We start from the raw sequence: 26,967 nt of genomic DNA, 5'->3' as shown, positions 1-26,967 counted from the left end.
AGAAGATCAGTTTTTGGGCTCTAAGAGCCGAGTCGACTCCAAGATGATCCGAGTCGACTCGAGAAAGAAATGCAGAAAAATAGATCTCTGGAACCCTGAGAACGAGTCGTCTCTAGAGGGCCGAGTCATCTCCGGATATTGGCGAGTCGACTCCAGATTTGGCCGAGTCGACTCCAGAACGGGACAGCACTTTAATTCAAATCCTGACCAGTGGATGAGTCGTCTCCAGTAAAGCATGAGTCGACTCCAGCAACAGCTGAGTCGACTCCAGATCGAGCGAGTCGACTCCGACCCCAACAGATATATTGTCAGGAGTTGCAGATTGTGCAGAACGGCCACAAATTGGTGTCTAACGGCTAGTTTTCAATGGGGACTGCTTAAATAGTCAGAGTGAACAGTAGTAGACACCAAGAGAGCTATTCCATTCAAACAAAAAGGGATTTCCACCTACCAAAGGCTCTCAAGAGTAAATATAAGTGAAAGAAGGAAGAAGCGCATTGAACTCCATCCAACAAACTCTTTCCTTCGCATTCAAGGCTCTCCTTCTGACATCAAATCTTTAGCGCATTCAAAGAGGAGACTCAGAGTTCGAGAAGTCCCTTTCTTCCTCTTCCAAAATCTGTTTGAGGGCTTCTAACTCTTCTCTTTTCATATTGTTTAATATTTGCTTATTAAGAAGCTTTCCTTGTAATTTTTTCCAAACTATTTTCTTACTTGATTCAATCAGGGGATTGAATCAAGGGTTGTAAGGTTTGTTGGTGAGCCGAAGTTAAAAACCAACGGTGTAAGGGTTCGATTGTGATCCCGGGAAAACAATCAGGTGGTTCTAGTCGGTGAGCCTGTGAAAACCGACCGAGTTCGTTGTGATCTCGTGAAAACAACAAGTTGGGTTGTGAACTTGTAAAACAATCGGCTATAATCCTAGGGATTATAGTGAACTCCCAAGTGAAACTTGGGGAGTGGACGTAGGAGCAAGGGTTGGCTCCGAACCACTATAAAACCTCTTGTGTTTATAATTGGTTCATTATCTCTTCCATCCTCTCCACTCACTACTACTAGTAATCTAATTAATCTGCCTGCAATAATCTTAATTAGTTACTCATTAAGTTTTAATTTGCAATTATTACTTAAAACCCAATTCACCCCCCCCCCCTCCTCTTGGGTTGTCTTCTTGGGCAACAGAATGTCTTCATCCCATTCTTCAAACCAATGGCCATGTTCTAGAGGAGGAAGGGTAGCCTGGAGATTTTATCAAGCAAGTGGCGGGCTTGGTGGATGAGGCTGAGGTCGACATTAGAGAGGAAGCCCTAGTTACTATCAGGTTGGGAGGGAGGGAGGACTTTAGGGCAATGATAAATATTAATTAAAATTATCCTAGATTAAAAGTCATTTACTCTTTAATTTGCCATGTCAACTTATGTATATGTCACGTGTAGTCATGTGATGCTCAAGACCAAACAGTGTTGAGCTTTATTTATCTGATTTCCAATTTCGTATGATTTTTCCATATTATTGACCAAATCGCCACTGCTTGAACTTCGTTGACTCAATTGCTAGTGCCCCAAAAGCTTATGGTACAAAAATGCATTTTTTTCCCCTTTTCTATATGCATCAAAACATGCAACAAAACACATAGATCATTGAAATCAACATTATGTAAAAGTTCGTCAATGATTATCAAACTCGTTCATTCCCCATGCATTGATGTTTGAAATTCTTATAGGTGTCTTTCCAACTAATATATCTAGTTATTGTCACCTAACTTCTAGCATTGGATTTTCTAAAGGTTCTTCATCATTTCTATAACAGCTAGGGGTGGCAATTTATATCCAACTTATAAACCCAACCCAAAACTACGAAGACAAGCTTGTTGGTTTCATGGGTCATATATGAGTTAGTTACCTCTAAAGCACTACTAGGTTGAGTCAAGTATAAGTTAATAGCTTATCCTATCAAGTCATTAATACTCTCTTAGACAAGCCAATATTCATTAAGCCCAAGTTTGTTTAATTTTGGCTAAAATATTTTTGTGTTCGAATGTTAGATCAAGCTTGGCTTATTGGTTATTTTGTTGACAGAATTCGAGCTTATTCTTAAATCAAGATGAACTTGAGATATTTGATCTACCTGATAACCTCAAATTGAGTAAATCAATTTGAATTTAGTTCAAACTTTATACAATTAATTCAAACAATTTAAATAACTCGCTGACGAAAATCTAAATCACAATAGGTAAATTTAATAAAAGTATTAAAAATAGATAACTAATGAAGCATAATATATTAACTAAGTCATCTAAAAGATAACATATTAATTGACCATCTTATCTAAAAAAAATAAGAAGAAAAGAAAAATCAGTTTGAATCTCAACCTCTCCCAAGTAGAAAGGAATGCGAACTAACTCATCTAAGACTACTTGGCCATAAACTATCAAAGAAAAATTTTATATACTAACATGCGGACAAGGCATTCCTTATCTCATTTTTAAAGGCTTAACGAACTAAAGATAATATATTAGCTTTGAATTGAATGCAAAATTGATGATATACTACTTATACAAAATATAATTATTATAATGTATCTTATTTCGAGCCTTATCTAACTAAACTTGATAATGTCAGGTCTATTTGTACTTTTGTAACTTGGTTTGACACTAGTTAAGAGTCTAATTGGGTTGTACATTGGTTCAGTTACATTCAAATGGCTCATGTTTATTATGGGTGAAGCTTCTCGGGCTAGTTGACAACCTTATCTCTCCCATCTACATCTTGTACCACCTATGCTCATCTGTCCTCTTTCACGTCCCACTTTGCCTCTTATTCCCCTCAAGTTCTATCCTATCATTCCTATCTCATCTCAAGCCACCAACAATCAGTAAAGATGTTGTGGAGTGATTGATTAAGCCCCTATTTGATTTTGATGAGATCAAAGCATTTGAGTATATTTTATGTTATACTAATGAATTCAATCTAGTGTTTCAGGCAAATATTTGTGTATTGTGGAGTGATTGATTATACCCCTATTTGATTTTGATGAGCTCAAAGCATTTGAGTATATTTCATGTTGTACTAATGAATTCAATCTAGTGTTTCAGGCGAATATATGTAAATTTATCTTTAAGAGCATCGAGCCTTGGTTCAAAGTCATTTGGCTAAGTGTTGAGCTCAATTAAGCCAAAGTCTGAAGTTCGAGTCGACTCCAGAAGATTGCGAGTCGACTCTAAGTGTTTCAGAGGTTCTGGCACAAGCTCGAGTCGACTCCGGTACACTACGAGTCGACTCCGACTGAGAATAGACAGAAGGACAGAAAGATGAATTTCAGACCCTGTCACTGACTCGACTCCGAAGATTTCGAGTTGACTTCGATGCTTGCCGAGTCGACTCCCGACGGTTCCGAGTCGACTCCAAGGAGTAACAGACAGAAAGACAGAGAAGTATTTTCTAGACCCTGTTACCGAATCGACTCCAGAAGGATGCGAGTCGACTCCAACGTTTGGCGAGTCGACTCCTAAACATGCCAGAGTCGACTCTCAGACGAAAGCGGACTGAAAGGCAGAATACCAAAATCAGTGACCCTGTGAACGAGTCGACTCCGAGAATTCGAGAGTCGACCCCAAGTCAGCCGAGTCGACCCCAACAAAGTACGAGTCGACTCCGAGGCAGCTCAGATCAACAGACAGAGGATCGTTTTTCGGGCTCTGAGAGCCGAGTCGACTCCAAGAGGATCCGAGTCGACTCGAGAGAGAAATGCAGAAAAATAGATCTCTGAAATTCTGAGAACGAGCCGTCTCCAAAATGCCGAGTCATCTCCAGATCTTGGCGAGTCAACTCCAGGGTTGGCCTGAGTCGACTCCAGGTTGGAACGTCACTTTAATTCAAATCCTGAACAGTGGGCGAGTCGTCTCCAGTAAAGCATGAGTCGACTCCAGCAACAGCTGAGTCGACTCCAGATCGAGCGAGTCGACTCCAACCCCAACGGATACATTGTCAGGAGGTGCAGACTATGCAGAACGGCCACAAATCAGTGTCTAACGGCTATTTTTCAAAAGGGACTATTTAAATAGCCAGAGAAAACAGTAGTAGACAACAAGAGAGCTATTCTATTCGAGTAAAAAGGCATTTCCACCTACCAAGAGTAAATACAAGCAAAAGAAGGAAGAGGTGCATTCAACTCCATCCGACAAGCACTTCCTTCGCTTTCAAGGCTCTCCTACTGTCCTCAAATCTTCAGTACTTTCCAGAGGAGATCCAAAAATCGAGAAGTCCCTACTTTCCATTCCAAAATCTGTTTGAGGGCTTTTAACCTTTACTTTGCATTTATTATTTTCACATCTGCTTGTTTAGAAGCTTTCTCTGTGAAATCCTAAACACTACTTTCTTACTTGATTTAATTAGGGGATTGAATCAAGGGTTGTAAGGCTAGTTGGTGAGCCGAAGTTAAAACCAACGGTGTAAGGGTTTGATTGTGATCCCGAAAAAACAATCGGGTGGTTCTAGTCGGTAAGCCTGTGAAAACCGACCGAGTTCGTTGTGATCTCGCGAAAACAACAAGTTGGGTTGTGAACTTATAAAACAACCGGTTGTAATCCAAGAAATTATAGTGAACTCCCAAGTGAAGCTTGGGGAGTGGACGTAGGAGCAAGGATTGGCTCCGAACCACTATAAAATCTCCTTGCATTTGCATTGGCTATTTGTCTCTTCCAATCTCCTCATCAAGAAGCTTAATTAACTTGCTTGCATTAGATTTAATTATTTACTAATCAAGTTTTTAATTGGTCGAGAATTAATCCAAACCCAATTCATCCCCCCTCTTGGGTTGTCTCTTTGGGCAACAAGTGGTATCAGAGCCGGAGCTCTTATATTAAAAGAGTAAAAGATCAAAATGACAACCCCTTTTGGATCTACTCTTAGTGAGGGGCAATCCACCAATAGGCCTCCATTCTTTAATGGAACTAACTACACCTATTGGAAGGCTAGAATGAGGATATTTATCCAAGCCCAAGACTATGATGTTTGGAGCATCATAGTTAATGGACCATATATTCCTTCTATCTATTTAGATAACATTACTATACCCAAGCTTGAAAAAGATTGGGATGATAGTGATAGAAGGAAGGCACAACTAAATGCCAAAGCAATGAATGTACTTTTTTATGCCTTAGACCATAATGAATTCAATAGAATCTCTACTTGCAATTCTGCAAAAGAGATATGGGATAGACTTGAAGTAACCTACGAGGGCACGAATCAAGTCAAGGAATCTAAAATAAACATGCTAGTTCATAAGTATGAACTGTTTAAAATGGAATCTAATGAAACCATCACTTGCATGTTTACTAGATTTACTGATATTGTCAACGGCTTAAAAAGCCTTGACAAAAGTTATACTAACAGTGACCTTGTCAGGAAAATTCTTCGATCTTTACCAAGATCATGGGAAGCCAAGGTAACGGCGATCCAAGAAGCTAAAGACTTGAACAAGCTGCCACTCGAGGAGCTCCTTGGATCTTTGATGACACATGAGCTCACAATGAAGCAACACAGTGAAGAAGAGTCCTCCCACAAGAAAAAGGTAATTGCCCTTAAGTCTACTTCTTCTAACAAGGATCCCTCTTACAGTAGCAGCAGTGAAGAAGAGGACAATGAGGAAGATGAAGATGAGGCTCTTCTCGTGCGAAAGTTCAGAAGATTCATCAACCGGAAGAAGTCCTTTCATTAGAAGAGAGGTTCCTCAAGTTCCTACAACAAGGATAAAGGTAAGAAAAGGAAAAGTGAGGGAATCGGATGCTATGAATGCAAGAAGCCGGGACATTTTAGAATCGACTATCCCTTGCTGAAGAAGGACAGCAAATACAAAAAGAAGAAGGCTCTTGTCTCCACTTTGACAGACTCCGATCAATCATCATCATCATCGGATGAGGAACAAGAGGAAAAAGCAAATTTTTGTTTTATGGCGAATGAAAATGAGGTAATATCTGAAACACATTTAGATTTTACCTTTGATGAATTGTATGATGCTTTTAATGAACTAATGGATGAATATAAGACAATAAACCTTAAAAATAAAGAATTGAAACTAACTAATCAATCTCACACTCATAAGTATGATAAATTAATTAAGGATAAGGACTCTATCATCAAAGAAAACTTAGAACTTAAAACAAGCAACCAATTGCTAACTCAAAAAACTAATACTTTAATTAAAGATAACGAAAGACTAACTAAGGAAGTTTCAGAACTTAAAAACAGTTACCGAGCTCTAAAAGATAACTTTACAAAAGATTTAAATTTACTAAAAATAGAAAAACTGAACTTAACAAAAGAACTTGAAAAATATAAATCTATAGTTGAGAAGTTTACCTTTAGTTCTGAAAAACTAGAAATGATTCTTAATAGTCAAAGAGCTGTATTTAATAAAGCCGGTTTAGGGTATAAGCATAACAACAAGCAAAAATTTTTTAAAATTTTTTTTGTAAAAGCCGGGGAAAGTAAAACCAAAAATGTAACTTATTTTTATTGTGGTAAAGTAGGACATATAGCAAATGTATGTAACCACAAAAAAACTAAAGTTAAAAGAATGATTAAAAAGATTTGGGTTCCAAAAGGAACCAACATTACTAACTTTGAAGGATCCAAGAAAACTTGGGTACCTAAAACTGTATGATTTCCTTGTGTAGGAGTGTCTTGCAGCCAAGGTCAACAAACACTGTTGGTACTTGGATAGTGGCTGTTCAAGACACATGACGGGTGACAAGGAGCAATTCTTCACTCTAGAGCCTAAAAAGGAAGGTGCGGTGACTTTTGGAGACGACAACCAAGGTCACATCATTGGTATAGGTAAAATACAAATCACCCCTTCAACCTTCATTGATAATGTACGGTTTGTAGATGGTCTTAAGCATAACTTACTTAGCGTTAGTCAATTATGTGATAGAGATTTTGATGTTCTGTTTAAGCCATCTTTATGCATCATAACCAACTCAATTGACAATAGCTTAGTATTCAAAGAAATAAGATGTGGCAATGTTTATGTAGTAGATCTTGAAGATCTCGCCAATAATAGTCGTTGCTTAGTAGCTAGTGATTCTAAAGTCAATGATGCAAGTTGGTTATGGCACCGTAAATTAGGTCATGCAAGTATGTGAAAGAGTAGATGCCCTACAAGCCAATCGCAATATGTATTGTGAAAGATTTTCTTTTGATTTTCCAAATCATGTACATGACATTCAATATAAATAAAGGCATTGTGTTTCATCATATGCTGTTGATTATATTTGTGATGAACCCCTTAGATTAAGGCAATGATTTTGAGGCTATGATGAGATCATACTAGTGAGACCTAAAATCCTAAAATCCTAATCTTAAATATTCCCAGTCATTGGTACATTGAGTCGGGGATCAATGTTTACCGGAAAGACTGGCACATCTTATGTATGCTCGATGCAGAGGGTGATTGATCTCACAATCACTTGTGTGGAGACACTAATACAAAGATGTGGGTGCTCATTAGAGAAATGAGTTCACTGAATTGACCTACAAAGAGAAATCTTATGAAGTCTTACTTACATGTCAAAAGATGATTCTCTTAGTGGGAGTTGTGCAACTGATCCTTTGACCTGAGATCACCATAGTATCTTGTGCACATAAATCCATATTTTGGTTTCCACTCATTCATGACAATAAGTTATGTACGAGGTCTTCTGGATATGGTAGAATGTGTACGAAGGTTATGAGTAGGTCAACAAGGAATTAATCACTTCTAGTAAGAGAAGATCGCATCCTATTTATTCTAATCATATGATAATTCAGGAAGCCTTTGATCAAAGCACAATGAAAATTAGAAAGAGTTTCTAATGTTTCATTATTCGAATTATCATTAGAAGATTGAGAAATATATGAATATGAAATTGAGTTTGACATATATTCATACTCATATACATATTCGGGATGCAGTTTGTTTAAAGGATTGAATTGCACGGTAACTTGCCACTGAAGGGTATTTTTGGTATTTCCACCAAATTCCATATTTTTCGGGTAGACATGACACGTTGCTAGACGTCAATCTTGTCTTATAGGTTTGATCGAATTAAAGAGTTTAATTCGATCACCAATTAGAAAGGATTCTAATGGTTAAGTTCGGGTTCGCGCAGTTTGGACTTAAATCGATTAGAAAAGTTCTAATCAAGTTGGGTCAACTCGCACTCACACCTATCGCTGGCTAAGTATGGAACCCAATGGGTCACACACAAGAAAACTTATTAAGGGTCTAATTGGATTAGATCATGTTTGCAAGATAGACATTCTAGCAGGTGTTGCAAACCCTTAGCTCTTGATTCGAATTGGATTCGAATCCGATTCTTAATTGATCTAATTTGATTAGATCATGTTCTAATATGGGTTAGCCAAGAGTTGGCACCTAATTGGCTTGGTTTGAGTCTAATTGGATTAGATTTAATAAATCATTCAATCTAGACCGTTAGATCTTGATCTACCGTTGGATGAAGACATAATGGAGAGTTGGTTTAACCTAATTGGATTGGGTTAGAGGATGGCTATCATAATTGACCATTGGATCTTAATCCCACCATTGGATGAAGACATAATGGGTCAAGTGAATGGCGCCTTGCATTGGAGCCCTTGGATCATCATCATGAAAGATCAAGAGGTGAGGTGTGATGGACATGTGATTAGCATGTGATGTTGACTTGGTCAAAATATGGCACCACATGAAAGGACATATCATTTGATACACCTCCTCACTTGATCTGCACCTTCTCTTATTGATATGGCCCTTTAGATGATGCCCTTTCATGAGAGGATGTGTGGATGGGATGCATCCCTTGGAGATGCATCCCTACACCTATTATAAATAGGCTAGCACTCCATGGGCTTCATCATTCCAACTCCACCCCACTCCTCTCTTCTTTCTTTCTAGCATTGCTTCTAGTGTGTCCTAAGCCAAGACAAGGTGGTCTTCTTTGGGACAAAAGGATTAGAAGTGATTTTAGAAGGTTAAAGAAAAATAGAAAGAAAGAAAAGCAAGCCATTAGAGTTCTTTAGAAGAATTCTGCATTAAGAATCAAAGTCTTTGGAGCTTAAGACTTAAATCAAGTTTTCGTGTGGATCAACGTTGGAAGGTGAACACTTGGGCACCTAGTGAAAATTCTGCACATTGGATTAGCGTTAGAGGTATTCTTTTATTTCTGCATTTATATTATATTATTTGATTGCTTCCATTAAGGTGATCTTGGCTTATAAGGGTTTTATGTTAAGGAACTTTATCAAGAAATTTTTAAAATTTCTAGCTTCCGCTGCCCATTATAGCATGCTAGAACCCTTCAGTGGTATCAGAGCCACCCTTAATTGGTTCAATCAGGTGATTATGCATGATGTATAATTGTTAAATTACTATGAGATAATAATGTCATATGTTTAGAGGAATGCTGAATTATATGATTCATATATGATATAATATATAATAAAATGCCATGATATGAATTTTTTATAAGAAGATATGTTGAAGCATATTAATTGATCCAATCAATTGGTAATAATTTGTACATACTATGAGATAGCCATGCTGTATATATGCTATGAGATAGTATTATGTTATAAATTTCATGATATGAATTTTCATATGAAGATATGTTAATTGATTTAGTTAATTGGTAATAATTTATACATGCTATGAGATAGCTATGATGCATGATAGTTGGTTATGATTTATATATGCTATGAGATAGATATATAATTTGTTATAGCATATACAAAGACATATGTTCAATATGTTATAATTATAGAATGTGCATGAGACCAGTAAGCCCTCAATAACATTATATTAAGTCATAGTGTTGAAAAACTTTGAGCTAACCCATTCTAGAACAATTAATCTAATTGGTGTCTAAGGAAAGCACTAAAGGTGGTTACTTAATTAGGACCTTACTCTCTGAGTAAGGGGAGCCTCCCACCTGCTTACCTGGCCAATTGTTTGATTGCCTATTATGGATAAGCTTAATGTTGATAAAACACTACTGATATCCTTCCTTCATGCCTCGACATTATTATGTCAAAATTCATGCTAGTTTGTTGTGCAACCACAAGACTTGCAATGAGGACTGATGTTATACTGTCTTGGTGCATAGAGATGCTTATAGCATATTTTAATATGTTGCTTTGTTATGCAACCACAAGGGCAATATTATTTGAATATGACTATATGGAAATGAAGGGTTTGACTTAACTAAAACATTATAGTTTGTTGTGCAACCACAAGGCTATAAGTGTTTTAAGAGGATAGGATAAAGTTGAGAATTGCATGAGATGCAATTGGAAAGAGTTTCCTACCTTTGAACTCATAAAGGTTTGTTGTGCAACCACAAGGCTTTTATAATAAATTAGGATCTCAACCCTACTAAGAAAAATTAGATTTTCTCGTTTATCATAGGAGAGGGCTATGATATTCGATAAAATAATGGGAGTAATAATTAGATAAAGTCCTTGTCTAATTGTATATATGTCATCATGATTGGTTTGTTTATGATAGTTTTGTTCTTTGCTTATGTAGAATTAATTCTGAATTAAATGGCATCTTCACTATCACTAAGAGGCATTTGGATGCCAACAAGTTGACCGGTCCAAACTATGTAGACTGGTTGAGGAATCTTAAGATGGTACTCACTCAGGAGAAAATTTCCTATATTATTGAAATCCCTGATCTTGAAGATCTAGGGGATGATGCTACAGAAGAGGAGGTAGCCACACATAAGATGTGGAAGAATGACAGTTTAACTGTCAAATGTATCATTCTTGCCTCCATGAGCAATGAGCTACAGAGACAACATGAGAACATGGACACTCAATCCATACTTCTTAATTTAAAGGAGTTGTATGGAGAGCAGAGTAGAACTGCTAGATATGAGATATCTAAGCAATTGTTCCGTGCTAGAATGAATGAAGGAACGTCCGTGCAAAACCATTGTCTTATGGTTATAGACTTGATCACCAGATTAAGTCAATTAGGTTTTGCTATAGATAGTGAGCTCAGTCAGGATTTGATCCTGCAATCACTACCTGAATCATTCTCTCAGTTTGTTGTGAATTTTCACATGAACAAGCTGAATGTCTCACTGCCTGAGCTGTTAAATATGTTAAAGACAGCTGAAACCCATATCAAAAAGGAAAAGGATCCGATCCTTCTTGTTGATAGGGGCTCAAGGAAGAAATCAGGCAATAAAGGTTTTAAGAAAAGGTTGAACCCTAATAGTAGCAAGATCAAGAAGAAGAAAGGAAAAAAAAACTCCAAACCCAGTACCTGTTTCCACTGCGGCAAGGAAGGCCACTAGAAGAGAAATTGCAAGAGTTTTCTTGCAAGTATGAAGACCGATGCAAGAGTTGCATCGAAAGGTATGTTTATGTTACATGCCAACTTATTATTAAGTTCTTCAAATTCAAATTCATGGGTATTGGATACCGGCTGTGGTTCTCATATTTGCAAATCTTTGAATGGACTACAGAAAATTAGAATTTTGAAGAAAGGTGACTTCGAGCTGTATGGTGCTGGAGGAGAGTCCATCCAGGCTGAAGCTGTTGGAACCTACCATTTGGAGTTGCCTTCGGGAGAGCTCTTGGAATTAGAAGATTGTTATTATATGCCCAAAATTATTAGAAATGTAATTTCCGTTCCTTTGTTGTTAAAGAAAGGATATGAAATTAATATAAAGAGCAATGGTTGCTCAATTTCTTTTTCTAATAAAGTCTATTGCAATGGCATTATGGAAAATGGTCTTCTTGTTCTATTACTTAATGACAATGTCTTTCATATTGATAAAAGCAATAAAAGAAAGAGAGAATAAGTAAATAACACCCTTCTTTGGCATTGCCGACTTGGTCACATAAGCGAATCAAGAATCAACAAGTTGTACAAAGAAGAGTTCTTTGATCCTTATGATTATGAATCATTAGGAACTTGTGAATCTTGTCTTATGGGTAAAATGACTAAGTCTCCATTCATTGGACATGGAGAAAGGGCAAGAGAGTTATTAGGACTTGTGCATACAGATGTATGTGGTCCTATGACAACTCCTGCTAGAAGTGGATACTTTTATTTCATCACATTTACTGATGATTTATCAAGGTTCGGATATGTGTATCTTATGAAACATAAATCCGAAGCCTTTGATAAATTTAAAGAGTATCAAAGTATGGTTGAAAAACAAACTGGAAAATGTATTAAAATCCTTCGATCTGATCGAGGAGGTGAATACCTTTCTAGTGAGTTTTTAAATCATCTTAAAGAAAAGGGCATTCTCTCTGAATGGACACCTCCGTATACGCCACAATTAAATGGTGTAGCTGAACGGAGGAATCGTACTCTATTAGATATGGTACGGTCCATGATGTGCTTTACAGATCTTCCTATTTCCTTCTTGGGTTTTGCCCTAGAAACTGCTGCACTTATATTAAATAGGGTACCATCAAAATCTGTATCTAGTACTCCATATGAGATATGGAGAGGAAAGAAGGCTAATCTTAAGTATCTTAAGATATGGGGCTGTAAAGCTTATGTCAAAAGAAATTTTGGACATAAGCTAAGTGCTAGATCAGATAAATGTATTTTTGTAGGTTATCCTAAAGATAGTATAGGATACATCTTCTATCATCCTACCGAACAAAAGGTCTTTGTAGGTAGACATGCCACTTTCTTAGAGCAAGAGTTTATCTTAGAAAAAGGCAAGGATAGGAGAATTGAACTTAAAGAAGTTCAAGACCTACAAATGGAAACACAAGATATTCCTCAACCAGATGTACCCATTGATGAAGTACAACCACAACACACATCTCCTCTCCAAAGGTCAGATAGAGTGCGAAATGCACCTAAGAGGTATGGATTTATCATTGAGAATGATGAAGCCCACATCGTTGAAAATGATGATCCTCTGACCTATTCGGAAGCTATCATGAGTAATGACTCTAACAAATGGTTAGAAGCTATGAAATCCGAAATAGACTCTATGTATACCAACCAAGTATGGACTTTGGTTGATGCACCAGAAGGTGTAAACCCTATAGGTTGCAAATGGGTCTATAAGAAGAAGATTGGAGCAGATGGCCAAGTAGAAACCTACAAGGCTAGATTGGTGGCAAAAGGTTTCAGGCAAAAGCAAGGAATTGACTATGATGAAACTTTTTCACTAGTTGCCATGCTTAAATCTATTCGAATTTTGCTTGCAATAGCTGCATACTATGATTATGAAATTTGGCAGATGGATGTCAAAACCGCCTTCCTTAATGGTTATCTTGAGGAAGAGGTTTACATGACACAGTCAGAAGGATTTGTCTCAAGTGGGAGAGCAAATCAAGTATGCAAGCTTAAGAGATCCATTTATGGATTAAAGCAAGCATCGAGGAGTTGGAACATCCGTTTTGATACAACAATCAAAGAGTTTGGTTTTATCAAAAATGTGGATGAACCATGTGTGTACAAGAAGACTAGTGGGAGTGCCGTTGTCTTCTTAATATTGTATGTAGATGACATACTAATCATTGGAAATGATATTCCAATGTTACAATCGGTCAAGACTTGGCTATCAAAAAGCTTTTACATGAAAGACTTGGGAGAAGCATCCTATATACTTGGTATAAAGATCTATAGGGATAGATCTAAAAGGATGCTAGGCTTGTCCCAGTCTAAGTACATAGATCGTGTGCTGAAAAGATTCAGCATGGAAGGAAGTAAAAGAGGTTACTTACCTATGAGTCATGGCATACGTCTCTCTAAGAAGATGTCTCCTAAGACATCTGAAGAGAGGAATAGAATGAATTCTATTCCCTATGCTTCGGCAGTAGGATCAATTATGTATGCTATGCTATGTACTAGGCCAGATGTTGCTTATGCCTTAGGCATAACAAGCAGATTCCAGGCTGATCCAGGAGAGAATCATTGGATAGCTGTGAAAAATATTCTTAAGTACTTAAGAAGGACTAAAGATATTTTTCTAGTTTATGGAGGATCTGAGTTGAAACTAGAAGGATTTTCTAATTCTAGTTTTCAATTAGACCCAGATGATAGCAAGTCCACTTCAGGGTATGTCTTTACCCTAAATGGTGGTGCAGTGAGCTGGAAGAGTTCCAAGCAGCAAACTGTAGCTGACTCAACTACTGAGGCAGAATACATCGCTGTAAGTGAAGCCGCTAAGGAAGCTGTGTGGATGAAGAAGTTCATCTCTGAGTTGGGAGTAGTTTCTGAGATTGCTGGACCAGTTCCAGTTTATTGTGACAACACTGGAGCTATTGCTCAAGCAAAGGAACCAAGGTCTCATCACAAATTCAAGCATATTCTAAGACGCTTCCACCTCGTTCGAGAGATCGTCGAGAGACAAGACATAGTCATTGAACGAGTAGACACAAAGAACAACTTAGCAGACCCGTTCACTAAAGCTCTACCACAACAGCAGTTCGATCGCCACCTCGATTGTATGGGGATGAAATATAAGGGCGATTGGCTTTAGTGCAAGTGGGAGATTGAAAGAGTAGATGCCCTACAAGCCAATCGCAATATGTATTGTGAAAGATTTTCTTTTGATTTTCCAAATCATGTACATGACATTCAATATAAATAAAGGCATTGTGTTTCATCATATGCTGTTGATTATATTTGTGATGAACCCCTTAGATTAAGGCAATGATTTTGAGGCTATGATGAGATCATACTAGTGAGACCTAAAATCCTAAAATCCTAATCTTAAATATTTCCAGTCATTGGTACATTGAGTCGGGGATCAATGTTTACCGGAAAGACTGGCACATCTTATGTATGCTCGATGCAGAGGGTGATTGATCTCACAATCACTTGTGTGGAGACACTAATACAAAGATGTGGGTGCTCATTAGAGAAATGAATTCATTGAATTGACCTACAAAGAGAAATCTTATGAAGTCTTACTTACATGTCAAAAGATGATTCTCTTAGTGGAAGTTGTGCAAGTGATCCTTTGACCCGAGATCACCATAGTATCTTGTGCACATAAATCCATATTTTGGTTTCCACTCATTCATGACAATAAGTTATGTACGAGGTCTTCTGGATATGGTGGAATGTGTACGAAGGTTATGAGTAGGTCAACAAGGAATTAATCACTTCTAGTAAGAGAAGATCGCATCCTATTTATTCTAATCATATGATAATTCAGGAAGCCTTTGATCAAAGCACAATAAAAATTAGAAAGAGTTTCTAATGTTTCATTATTCGAATTATCATTAGAAGATTGAGAAATATATGAATATGAAATTGAGTTTGACATATATTCATACTCATATACATATTCGGGATGCAGTTTGTTTAAAGGATTGAATTGCACGGTAACTTGCCACTGAAGGGTATTTTTGGTATTTCCACCAAATTTTATATTTTTCGGGTAGACATGACACGTTGCTAGACGTCAATCTTGTCTTATAGGTTTGATCGAATTAAAGAGTTTAATTCGATCACCAATTAGAAAGGATTCTAATGGTTAAGTTCGGGTTCGCGCAGTTTGGACTTAAATCGATTAGAAGAGTTCTAATCAAGTTGGGTCAACTCGCACTCACACCTATTGCTGGCTAAGTATGGAACCCAATGGGTCACACACAAGAAAACTTATTAAGGGTCTAATTGGATTAGATCATGTTTGCAAGATAGACATCCTAGCAGGTGTTGCAAACCCTTAGCTCTTGATTCGAATTGGATTCGAATCCGATTCTTAATTGATCTAATTTGATTAGATCATGTTCTAATATGGGTTAGCCAAGAGTTGGCACCTAATTGGCTTGGTTTGAGTCTAATTGGATTAGATTTAATAAATCATTCAATCTAGACCGTTAGATCTTGATCTACCGTTGGATGAAGACATAATGGAGAGTTGGTTTAACCCAATTGGATTGGGTTAGAGGATGGCTATCATAATTGACCATTGGATCTTAATCCCACCATTGGATGAAGACATAATGGGTCAAGTGAATGGCGCCTTGCATTGGAGCCCTTGGATCATCATCATGAAAGATCAAGAGGTGAGGTGTGATGGACATGTGATTAGCATGTGATGTTGACTTGGTCAAAATATGGCACCACATGAAAGGACATATCATTTGATACACCTTCTCACTTGATCTGCACCTTCTCTTATTGATATGGCCCTTTAGATGATGCCCTTTCATGAGAGGATGTGTGGATGGGATGCATCCCTTGGAGATGCATCCCTACACCTATTATAAATAGGCTAGCACTCCATGGGTTTCATCATTCCAACTCCACCCCACTCCTCTCTTCTTTCTTTCTAGCATTGCTTCTAGTGTGTCCTAAGTCAAGACAAGGTGGTCTTCTTTAGGACAAAAGGATTAGAAGTGATTTTAGAAGGTTAAAGAAAAATAGAAAGAAAGAAAAGCAAGCCATTAGAGTTCTTTAGAAGAATTCTGCATTAAGGATCAAAGTCTTTGGAGCTTAAGACTTAAATCAAGTTTTCGTGTGGATCAACGTTGGAGGGTGAACACTTGGGCACCTAGTGAAAATTCTGCACATTGGATTAGCGTTAGAGGTATTCTTTTATTTCTGCATTTATATTATATTATTTGATTGCTTCCTGTTGCCCAAGGTGACAAGCCAAGAGGGGGGGTGAATTGGTTTCTCTTACTTTTAACTATCTTACTTATGTTAATTGATGAGTTAGTGGAATTAAAACAAATCACAATACAAACAACAAGAAGTATAGTGGTTCGGTGCTCTCCTAAGCACCTACGTCCACTCTCCAAGCGACCCCTTGGGAATTCACTATAATCCCGCGGATTACAGTTGGATTGTTTTCCGGGCTCACAATCCAAAAACCTTTACACTTTGGTTTTCCGGGTTCACCAAAAACCTATGTTGGTTTTACGGGCTCACCAACGAACCTATGTTGGTTTTCCGGGCTCACCAACGAACCTTTACAATTGGTTTTACGGGTTCACCAATCAACCTATACCGTTGGTTTTGCGGGCTAACCAACTAACCTTTACAAGGAGTTTAATAACCAAAGTAAGAAGATTTATGCTCCTAGATGAGCAAATATAACAATATAATCTACAAAGAAGAGTTTAGAGAATAGTTATCGCTTGATGTGACTTCTCTCTTCTTTGTCAAGGATGCTTCACTCTTCAAGGGTGGATGGAGCTCTTAATGACTCTTTGAATCTGCTCAACCACTTTCTTTTGACTCTTGAATGAAGCACTTGGATGAAGAAGATTAGGGCACTTTGTCTTTCTTGTGTACTCTTTGATATTTTGCAAAAGAATTTTCTCTCTGATGAATAGTGCCACTTTAAATAGTTTCCTTCATCCATTGGACAAGCCCCAATGGTCAAAATTCAAAAACTAGCCGTTACTCACTGTTGGAAGGACAAAAAGTACTTCTGCAGAACTAGCCGTTATGCTTCTGCCCGTGTTTGGGTCGGCTCAACCTGTCCTTGGGTCGACCCAACTTTCACTTGGGTCGACTCAACCTTTTCTTGGATCGACCCTCTCAGAACCACAGAAACTTGCAATTCAGCCTTCCTTCACTTGGGTCGACTCAACATTTCTTTGGGTCGACTCAAGGTTCAGTTGGGTCGACTCAGCTTCCACTTGGGTCGACCCTCTCAGGGTTTCCAGAGAACCTTTTCTGTCATGTATTCTGTCATTGCCTTTGGGTCGACCCTCTCAGTGTTTGGGTCGACTCAAGCTTGGGTCGACTCAACTTCCTCTTGGGTCGACCCTCTCAGTGTTTCCAGAGAACTGTTTTCTTGAGTCTTTGAGAGGCTTGAGGTTTGGGTCGACTCATGCTTTCCTTGGGTCGACCCAACTACTGTTCATCCGTGCCATTTTTGCAGAAGTGTGCCAGATGCTTTCTTGATGTGCCGGGGTCGACCCAATCATCCTTGGGGTCGACTCAATCCACACTTTGCTGCAACTCAAGGTTAGATTCATCCAAATAAACAATGAAATGCATTTATACAAATATACTGAGAGTAACAGACTTATAAATGAAGTATCGAATTAACTTGTAACATACTCTTGATTATTGCTTGTTAATCATCAAAATAACACTATCATCCTCAATCTCTCCCTTTTTGATGATTACAAAATATAGAGTATGAGCCTATTGATACTTATCTTAAAATCAGTTTTAAAAGGGCTCAAGTTGCTGAATTTCAGCTTTTCAAATATGAGAGTGAAGTCTCCCCCTATTTTATCCAAATTTTTTCCAATTTGACTTTTTGAATTGCTCCCCCTTTCTTTTATACTTCATTAAAGATGAAATTTCAAAAATTTGAGATAATGCATGAGTTTCAGATTATGTATCGAGGTGTGAAAGGTATGTGCCAAATTTTGAAATTCTATGTGCTAAATTCTGAAATTCAATAGAAATTTTAGATTTGATCATTTTCATTGTTACAAATTGCTCCCCCTTAAATGTATATGCTTTCCCATTATAATTTTCAATTTGTTTTACAACTTATTTCTCTTTTCTTACACAACTTATTTCTCTTTCTTTACTTCTCCCCCTTTTTGTTATCATCAAATAGGTGCATGGGAATAGATATAATAAATAACAAACATTTAAACTTCATTGATCAAAATAGGAACATTTTAGTACAATAATGCCAAAAACAAAAGCAAATACAATGTTCCTCAATCAAGGTTCAAAATACATGATCAACACAAAATACATATGAGAACTAGATACCTATCCTAGGCTCTAAACAGAAATACTAATATCAGCCTAGGGAGTATCTAATGGCTGTGATCTAGTCCTCATCCTCCTAGTATAAGTGGCGAGGGGAGGTCGAGCCTGATGAGACTGAGTCTGGCGTGGAGCACGGTGAGCTGGATGACTCTGTGCCGAAATCTCTGACTCAGCAGCCTGTGGCACAGATGGTCCATGAGTCTCTCTCTCTCTCCGTAGAGCTCCTATCTGCTCTCTCAGATCACTGATCTCAGCAGACATGATATCTAGTCGGCTCGTCAGCCCATCAGTGATAGTCCTCGCCTGAGCTGACATAAGCTCAGTCATCCTACTCCAGAACGCATCTGTGTCTCCCGCAGGAACAGATGACGATGGTCCAGCCTCTGAAGGTGCAGTAGGATGATCCATATGCTCCTCATCCTCAGGGATAGGGTCTCCAATATCTGGTGCATCACCCTCTGGTGCATCACCCAGAATCCCTGCTCCAGTACGAACCCACTGCCCATTCACTTTCTCATAGCCCATGCGAATAAGTGATCGTGCAGTGTATGTATCAGTATGAAGCAGATGCCTGGAGATCTCCCCCTCGACAGATATGTCGTGCTGTCGGAAGATCAAGGTGAGTATCATACCATAAGGCAGAGATACTCTGGAGTTGCAGATCACCTTCCTCATCTGCCTCAGTATCATGGCCGGGAGATTCAGGGGAATACCCTGAATAATATGCTCCATCACTACTAGATCTCGCTCTGTAATAAGATCAAATCTCCCGCTCTTCGGGAATAGAATCCTATCAATGATGTTGTGCAACAACCTCATCTCTGCAGAAAGAGAGCTCGCTATAACCTGCTCTGAGAAGTCGAAGTCTTCATTCTCAAGAATTAACTGCAGGGCTCTCAACTTGTTTTCTGGCTTTTCTGGAGTTGCTCCTTCGCAGGGGAGATGAAGCAACTCACTCAAACTCTCTTCGAAAACTCGAACCCTAACTCCTCGAACTTCCGATATGAGCCCTCCCATCCCAGTTTTGAGGAAGGCATAGAACTCCCGGACTAGTCCCGGGTATATCACCACATCTAGGGAGCAGAGATACTCCCATCCTTGCCTTCGGATCCATTCCCCCAAACGGAACCCTTCTTGATCCAAGAACTCGGAATGGATCCTTCTCCCCGTTGTAACCGGTCTCTCCGCAAACTTTGCAAGTTGTACTGAAGAGGAGGGAGGAGGAGGTGGCTCTACACGTGTCTCACCTTGTGGAGACACTGTAGATGGCTCCGTAGCTTCTCTTTCCGCACGTTGGATCCGTGAGACTCTCCCGGATCGCTTGGCTACGGCTCTTTTGGGTCCCATTTCTCCAAGATTTTGAAGTAATCTACTGTTTGGAGATGATTGGAGGAGATTGGAGAGTGGAGAATAGGGTTTTCGGAAGAGGACAAAGGGTAAACAATGCCCTAGATAGCTCACAGGTCCCCCTTTTAACAGTGGGGTCCCGACGTTGGGTCGACGCAAGAATTTTCTTGGGTTGACTCAACGTTGGGTCGACCCTATTCTGGGTTGGGTCGACCCAAGTTCAGAAATTTTTCCTTTCTCTTCCTTTTCGCTTCTAATGTTGCCCAAGGTGACAACCCAAGAGGGGGGGGTGAATTGGGTCTTTTAAAAACTTTTCAACTACTTCTAATCTTTTAGAGTTAATTAAGCTAAGTTGTATGGATGCATAGTGAAATTTAAACTTAGCAAGAGTATGATTCTAATCTAATCAACTATTAAGCAGCGGACTCTATAAAAGATTAGTCTAAGTTTGCCCAAGTATGCAATTCAATACAATGAGTCTTAATGCTGTTATATTGAATGAGACTTGATTAAGTAAATTGAATATGCTTGCAATTAAAGGATGCACGGTGAAGAGTTAAGCAAGCAATTTATCTAAGTAAGTAAGTGAGTGAGGAAGTTAGATAACAAAGAGCATCACAGACACAACAAAAGTATAGTGGTTCGGTGCATCCCAGCACCTACATCCACTCCCAAAGACCTCTTGGGAATTTCACTATAATCCCTCAGATTACAGCCGGTTGTTTTACAAGCTCACAACCCAACTTATTGTTTTGCGAGATCACAACGAACTCGGTCGGTTTTCACAGGCTCACCGACTAGAACCTACCGATTGTTTTCACGGGCTCACAATCCAACCCAGTTGGTTTTCCCAAAGGCTCACCAACCACAACCTTACAACGATTGTTTTCCGGGTTCACAATCAACCCAGTTGGTTTTCCCAAAGGCTCACCAACCACAACCTTACAACGTTGGTTTTCCCTTTGGCTCACCAACAAACCTTAACACCGTTGGTTTTTCCTTTGGCTCACCAACAAACCTTAACACCGTTGGTTTTGTCTTTGGCTCACCAACAAACCTTAACCCTTTGATTCAATCCCTTGATTGAATCAAGTTACAAGATATTAGACTAAGAATTTAAAGCAAATACAAGCTTCTTAACTAAGCAAATATTGCAAATATAAACAAATAGAGTAAAGAGAAGCCCTCAAACGAGTTTTGAAGATGAGGGAACTCGGCTTCTTCTTTACTTGTCCCTCTTCTGATTTGGCACGAGGTAGAGGATCACTGAGGCAGCACACGGATGGAGAGGAAGCTTTGGGATTCACTTGGATGCTCTTCTTCTCTCTATTTTGCTTTTAATGGCCCTTTTGTGCTTTTGGGAGATTTATCTTTGAGATCTCTTTTCTAAGTGTTCTCTCCCACTTCCATACCTTCTCCCCTAGCTCTCCTCTTGATTTTATAGCTTTAGATGGCGTGAAAACAAAAATCTAGCCGTTAGAGACAAAAATAGAGTCGTTGGACACAGTCTGTACCTCCTGACAATATTTCCGTTGGGATCGGAGTCGACTCGCGCGATCTGGAGTCGACTCGCCTGTTGCAGGAGTCGACTCATGTTTTTCTGGAGACGGCTCGGCAACTGTTCTGGATTTGAATTAAAGTGTTGTCTTGACTTGGAGTCGACTCGACCGAACTCGGAGTCGACTCCCCAATGTCTGGAGCTGACCCGGCACTTTTGGAGACAACTCGTTCTAAGGAATCCAAAGATCTTTCTTTCATGTTTGCTCACTCGAGTCGACTCGGATATTCTGGGAGTCGACTCGGCACTCAGAGCCCAAAATCCCGATCTTCTGTCTGTTGACTTGTGCCGTCTTGGAGTCGATTCGAACTGTCTCGGAGTCGACTCGGTTCTCAGAGATGAAAATAGAGTCTTCTGTCTTTGGGCTTGCGCTGCCTTGGAGTCGACTCGAACTGTCTTGGAGTCGACTCGCCTCTCAGAGACGAAAATACCGTCTTCTGTCTTTTGGGTTGCGCTGCTTTGGAGTCGACTCGAACTGTCTTGGAGTCGACTCGGCTCTCAGAGAAAAAATACAGTCTTTTGTCTTTTGGGGTTGCGCTGCCTTGGAGTCGACTCGAACTGTCTCGGAGTCGACTCGAATTTTCGAGGAGTCGACTCGAGAACTATTCGTTTGAATTTTTCTTTAGAGTTTGCTCCTCCAACTTGAATACTTTTAAACTTGAAACTTGGGCCAATGAAGTGTGTTTTTCTTCCAACTCTTCTTGAGAGCTTTTGAGGCCTTCTTGTGTTTTTCCTTGCAAAATCAATTATCTTTCTTCTTGCAACACAAACATTAGTATTTATACTTCAAGATTTTGTGATCATCAAAATCAATCTTTAAATCAATCTTTGGGTCATTAGTCTCCCCCTTTTTGATGATGACAAAACTTGGAGTATATGCAATATAAAATATATTGTGTTCTAGAAGTAATGCATAGCTAAGTTGTATGAAGTAGAAAATATGTATCTTTAAAATATACTTCATGATAATGCTTTAGATTTAATCAACTTAACATAATCAACACATAAAGCATTATGAGCATATACTTAGATATTTCTCCCCCTTTTTGACAACATCAAAAAGATAGTGAAACATTAAGCACAAGGATAAGAATACTCAAATATTTCTTTTTCTTATTGTACTCTGATTTGCATGTCAAATTATTGCAAGAATATGAATCATATAACTCAAGGCAATAATGTTAGAAAAAGATTAATGAGCATCGAATGTGATTCCAAGGATAGTTTTCAACTCAAGTGTAGGTGGAATCTTTCTTAAGTTAATTCAAGAGTACCACACATAATATTCAAGGAAAGCACGAATGGAAATCTAACCTCTCTTCAATAATAAGTATGAAAGCTTGTTCATTTAAGATCTTTTGCCCAATATATTAAGTATTTTAGCAACATGAGAGCAATTTAACTAGTTTTCAAAGTATAAGAGCAATATATTAGGTATGATTGCAAAGTTCTTTTATGGTGTAAAAATATTGTGGCATAAATGCCAAAACATGAATTCATGCAATTTATGGTATATCTTAGAGCATACATAAAATTCAAAGCTTTGACGGTTCTTTTAAAGCTCTTTTGAAGACTTTATTCCTTTAAAAAAAAACACATTTTAGTACATATAATAATGAATTGGCACAAAATTGAAGTTCTAAAGAACAAGCCAATTAGAACTCATTAGTGAACTCCAAAATAGATTTTCTGAGAGATACTCAAGAAAATTCAACACATTATTCTCCCCCTTTTTCATTAAGTTAGAGGCTCTTAAGATCAACTGTTTGAATTGCAATTTGGTTCATGATTTATGCAGAAGATATATTAACCAAATAACACGCCTCAAGATGTATCATAAAAAATTTCAGATTTAAATTTCAGCTGATACATATTGGAGAGTATTAGAATTTGAAGATAATGTTCAATAAAATATTCAAGTTGTCAATCTTGAAAATATATTTTTCTATAAGTTTCAGCACAGCTTACACTAATGAGAGCATATTTCTATAAAGCTTAATGTTTGAGATAAGACGAACTTTGTAGAACTCAACTCAAGGCAAGCAACAAAGAGGTTTATCAAGATATTCATCAAATGGATGTAACCTTTTGCATTTAGATTGAATATCTAAAACTCCCCCTCACAAGATGCATTCTTCTTTAATCATTCTTTTCTTTTGTTGAATTTCAGATTTTAATAATAAACGTGAATAAAACTGAAACTTTATGATATCAAGAATGTAGAGTGATCTAGAATTATTCAAAGTTTATAGTAATCACTCTTTTTAATCTTTCAAGAACAAGTTATGCTTCCTCTTAATCTTTGAGAAAATGTACTGAAATATTAATCAGAAAATGATTCATTTGAAGCTCAATTTCTTTCAAAAGCATTTACATTTTTTTTCTTAAAAAATTATTTGAGTGAGCTGAAATGTTTCTAGACTTAAGATCATTCACTCTTTTAAAAATATTTGTTTGCAATCAAGATCATTGAAAGACACATCATTTAGACCAATATTAGTACACTTGAACGATAAGAAAAGATATATTTCGGATGCGTATCGAGACAATCAACCAAGGCGTCAAAATTAATTCTGTTTTTCTTATGTTAAAATTTTTATTTAGAAATCATATTGAGTTATGGCTTTTATACAAAATCAGATTCTGAAGTTCATGAAGATTCTCAAGGAGGCTTTCAGAGTTGTAATTTGAGATATGTATCTTCCACATTGTAGCTCATCTTAAATCATTACGATTGAAAAACACATATTTCAAACATATAAGAGCATATTCAGAATATTTGTATTTATGTTGAGTTTTGGTATAAATTAGAACATTATATATCAAAGTTAAGCAAGTTGAAGGATAAAACAAAATCAATTCATTTTGCCTAAATAGAGATATCCTTCTCTTCTCCTTTTTACAAATTTATTCAACTTTCAGATTTTAACGATGATTGAACGACAAATCTGAAATTTCTTTTCAATAACACCAAACAAAAATTTTATGTAGTATTTCAAACATTCAATCAAATTATCCAAGCATGGAGCATTACAAAATATTGGGAACCCATAATTCAAGACATCATGCCACATGCTAAATATATTATATGTTAAGTCATGCATTAAAATATTAAGAGCAAGCATGTCAATGATCAAAATCAATTCATTTCAAATAAACTCCCCCTATTTAAATATAATCTTGCACTGATTTCATCCTTAAAGTGTGTTTTCAAGTGATTAAAAAATTTGACTTGATTCTTCTTATATACTTTCATTTACTTTGTCTTTCATTTTTACCTTCTTATGCTCTATACTCTATTTGCTCCCTATTCGGTGGAGTTGGAAGGGGCACGAGGTACTACCACTAGCCTCCCTCTTGTGCCGTCCCTAATATACCCTACACCGAATAGTTGAGTCAAATAGTGCCGGGTACTACCACTAGCCTCCCCATTGGCACCATCCCTATGATGAGCAATATAGAAAGGTTAAAACGTTCACTTCAAACTCTCCCTGTTTAAGTGTAATTAATTACGGATTTTATCCCTTTCACAAGTCTCACAAATGTGCCGAATGTATTATGCTTGTTTTGCTTTTCCTCAAGATTGAAGTATTTGCCTTTACTTAGATTTTACTTCTCTTGAATAATATCCATTTTCTTTTCTTTATCTCTCTCTCTTTTTGTTATTCTCAAGTAATTTACATGAAGGAGCAGAATAAAGAAATAATCTTATGTATCATATAGAGGTATATCATGCAAACTGTTGGGAACCCGCCCATGCCGCTGATATTTCAAAAAAAATCAGATGGCAGCGGAAGAGGCATGTGCGGGATCGACGTTCATCGCATGAACGTTGTTTCATGAACCGTTCGTAGTTAGGCAAGAATTAAAAACTTTTAAAATATTTAGAAGATCAGATCTTCACCTTGTGCGGGTAGATGATCACCGCAAACTGATGATCGTGGTTTTTGGATGAAGGTTCGCTTGAAGCCGTTCAAGTGCCCGGCCTCTACGGGTATCCACACGAAGCAGGATCCGATCCAAGCTCTCTATCTCACTGGGGTGCTAGCTCCCTTGCAGAGATAACTTTTGATGGCTGATCTCCTCTCTTTCTTTCAACTCTTGAATGTGCTTGAAAGGAGGAAGAAGAAGGATGAAGAAGAGAAGGAGGAACGAACCCCACGCAGCCTTCTTTTCTTTTCCCTGCGTTGGAAGGAAGAAAGGAGAAGGAGGAGGCCGCCAAGGTTCTTTCTCTTCCTCTTCTTGCTTGCGGCTGAACCAAGGGAGGAAGAGGGGTGGCCACGGCTTGGAGGAGGAGGAATCACATTCATCTAGGGCGCCGGCCCCTTGTCCTCTTTTATAGCCATCTAGGGCTCCTACAATCTAGGAGCCCTAGACTTATTTCCTAAGAGGGGGCGCCGGCCCCCTCTCTTCTCCCTTCTCCACATGGAAAAGGGAGGGGCATATGCCCCTCCTCATGGTAAACCCTAATCCACATTAAGTAGGATTTGGAATGCCCTAATGTGGTCAAGCCCTAATCCAATTAGGCTTAGCCCAAGGGTGAACCAATTTGGATCCAATCTAGGTAAGTCCTAATCCAATTAGAACTTAAATCAATTTTGACTCAATTGAACTCTTCAATCCTAATCCAATTAGGAGTCTTATTGATTCATTAGATTAATAATTAATTGTGACTTAAGAAACCCTAATCCAAATTAGGACATTTTAATTTTAGTCCTAATCCAATTAGGACTCTATTTGAATCCGAAGTCCTAATCCAATTAGGACTCTAGGAATCCTACTCCAAGTAGGAATCCGATTTTAATTCAAAACTCCTAATCTCATTAGGATTGTAGGAATCCTATTCCAAGTAGGAATCCCAGTCCTAATCCAACTAGGATTCCCAGTCCTAATCCAATTAGGACTCTAGGAATCCTACTCGAAGTAGGACTCTTGTTTCAAGTCCAATTAATTAATTCCCTTTGTTCCTTCTTCAACTGAATATCAATCGAATTGATTACTTGTGATTCCTAATCACGATTCAACCATCGGATCGGTCAATACTTCTAGTGTGTGTGACCCCATAGGTTCTACTCTGACTGGTAGTGAGATATATTATGATCTCTATCACAATATCATTGAAAACTCCTTTCAATGGATTGGAACGATTCCAACTCTACTCATTAGGGTTTATCGATCATCGAGATAATCCCTGTGAGTCCCACCATCCACCAGTGACACCTAGCAGCATGTAGTGCCTACCCAGTAGAATAGAATGATGAACCTCTAGGTGCAGTTACCATGTGATACAGTCCTACTATCGTGGATCCCTACAGGACGGAGGTCATGGACAA

This window comes from Phoenix dactylifera, chromosome 5 (assembly GCF_051530095.1).
Source record: "Phoenix dactylifera cultivar Ajwa chromosome 5, Ajwa_hap1_PhDact_Kaust_v1.1, whole genome shotgun sequence".
NCBI lineage: Eukaryota > Viridiplantae > Streptophyta > Magnoliopsida > Arecales > Arecaceae > Phoenix > Phoenix dactylifera.
This window is presented reverse-complemented; position numbering follows the sequence as displayed.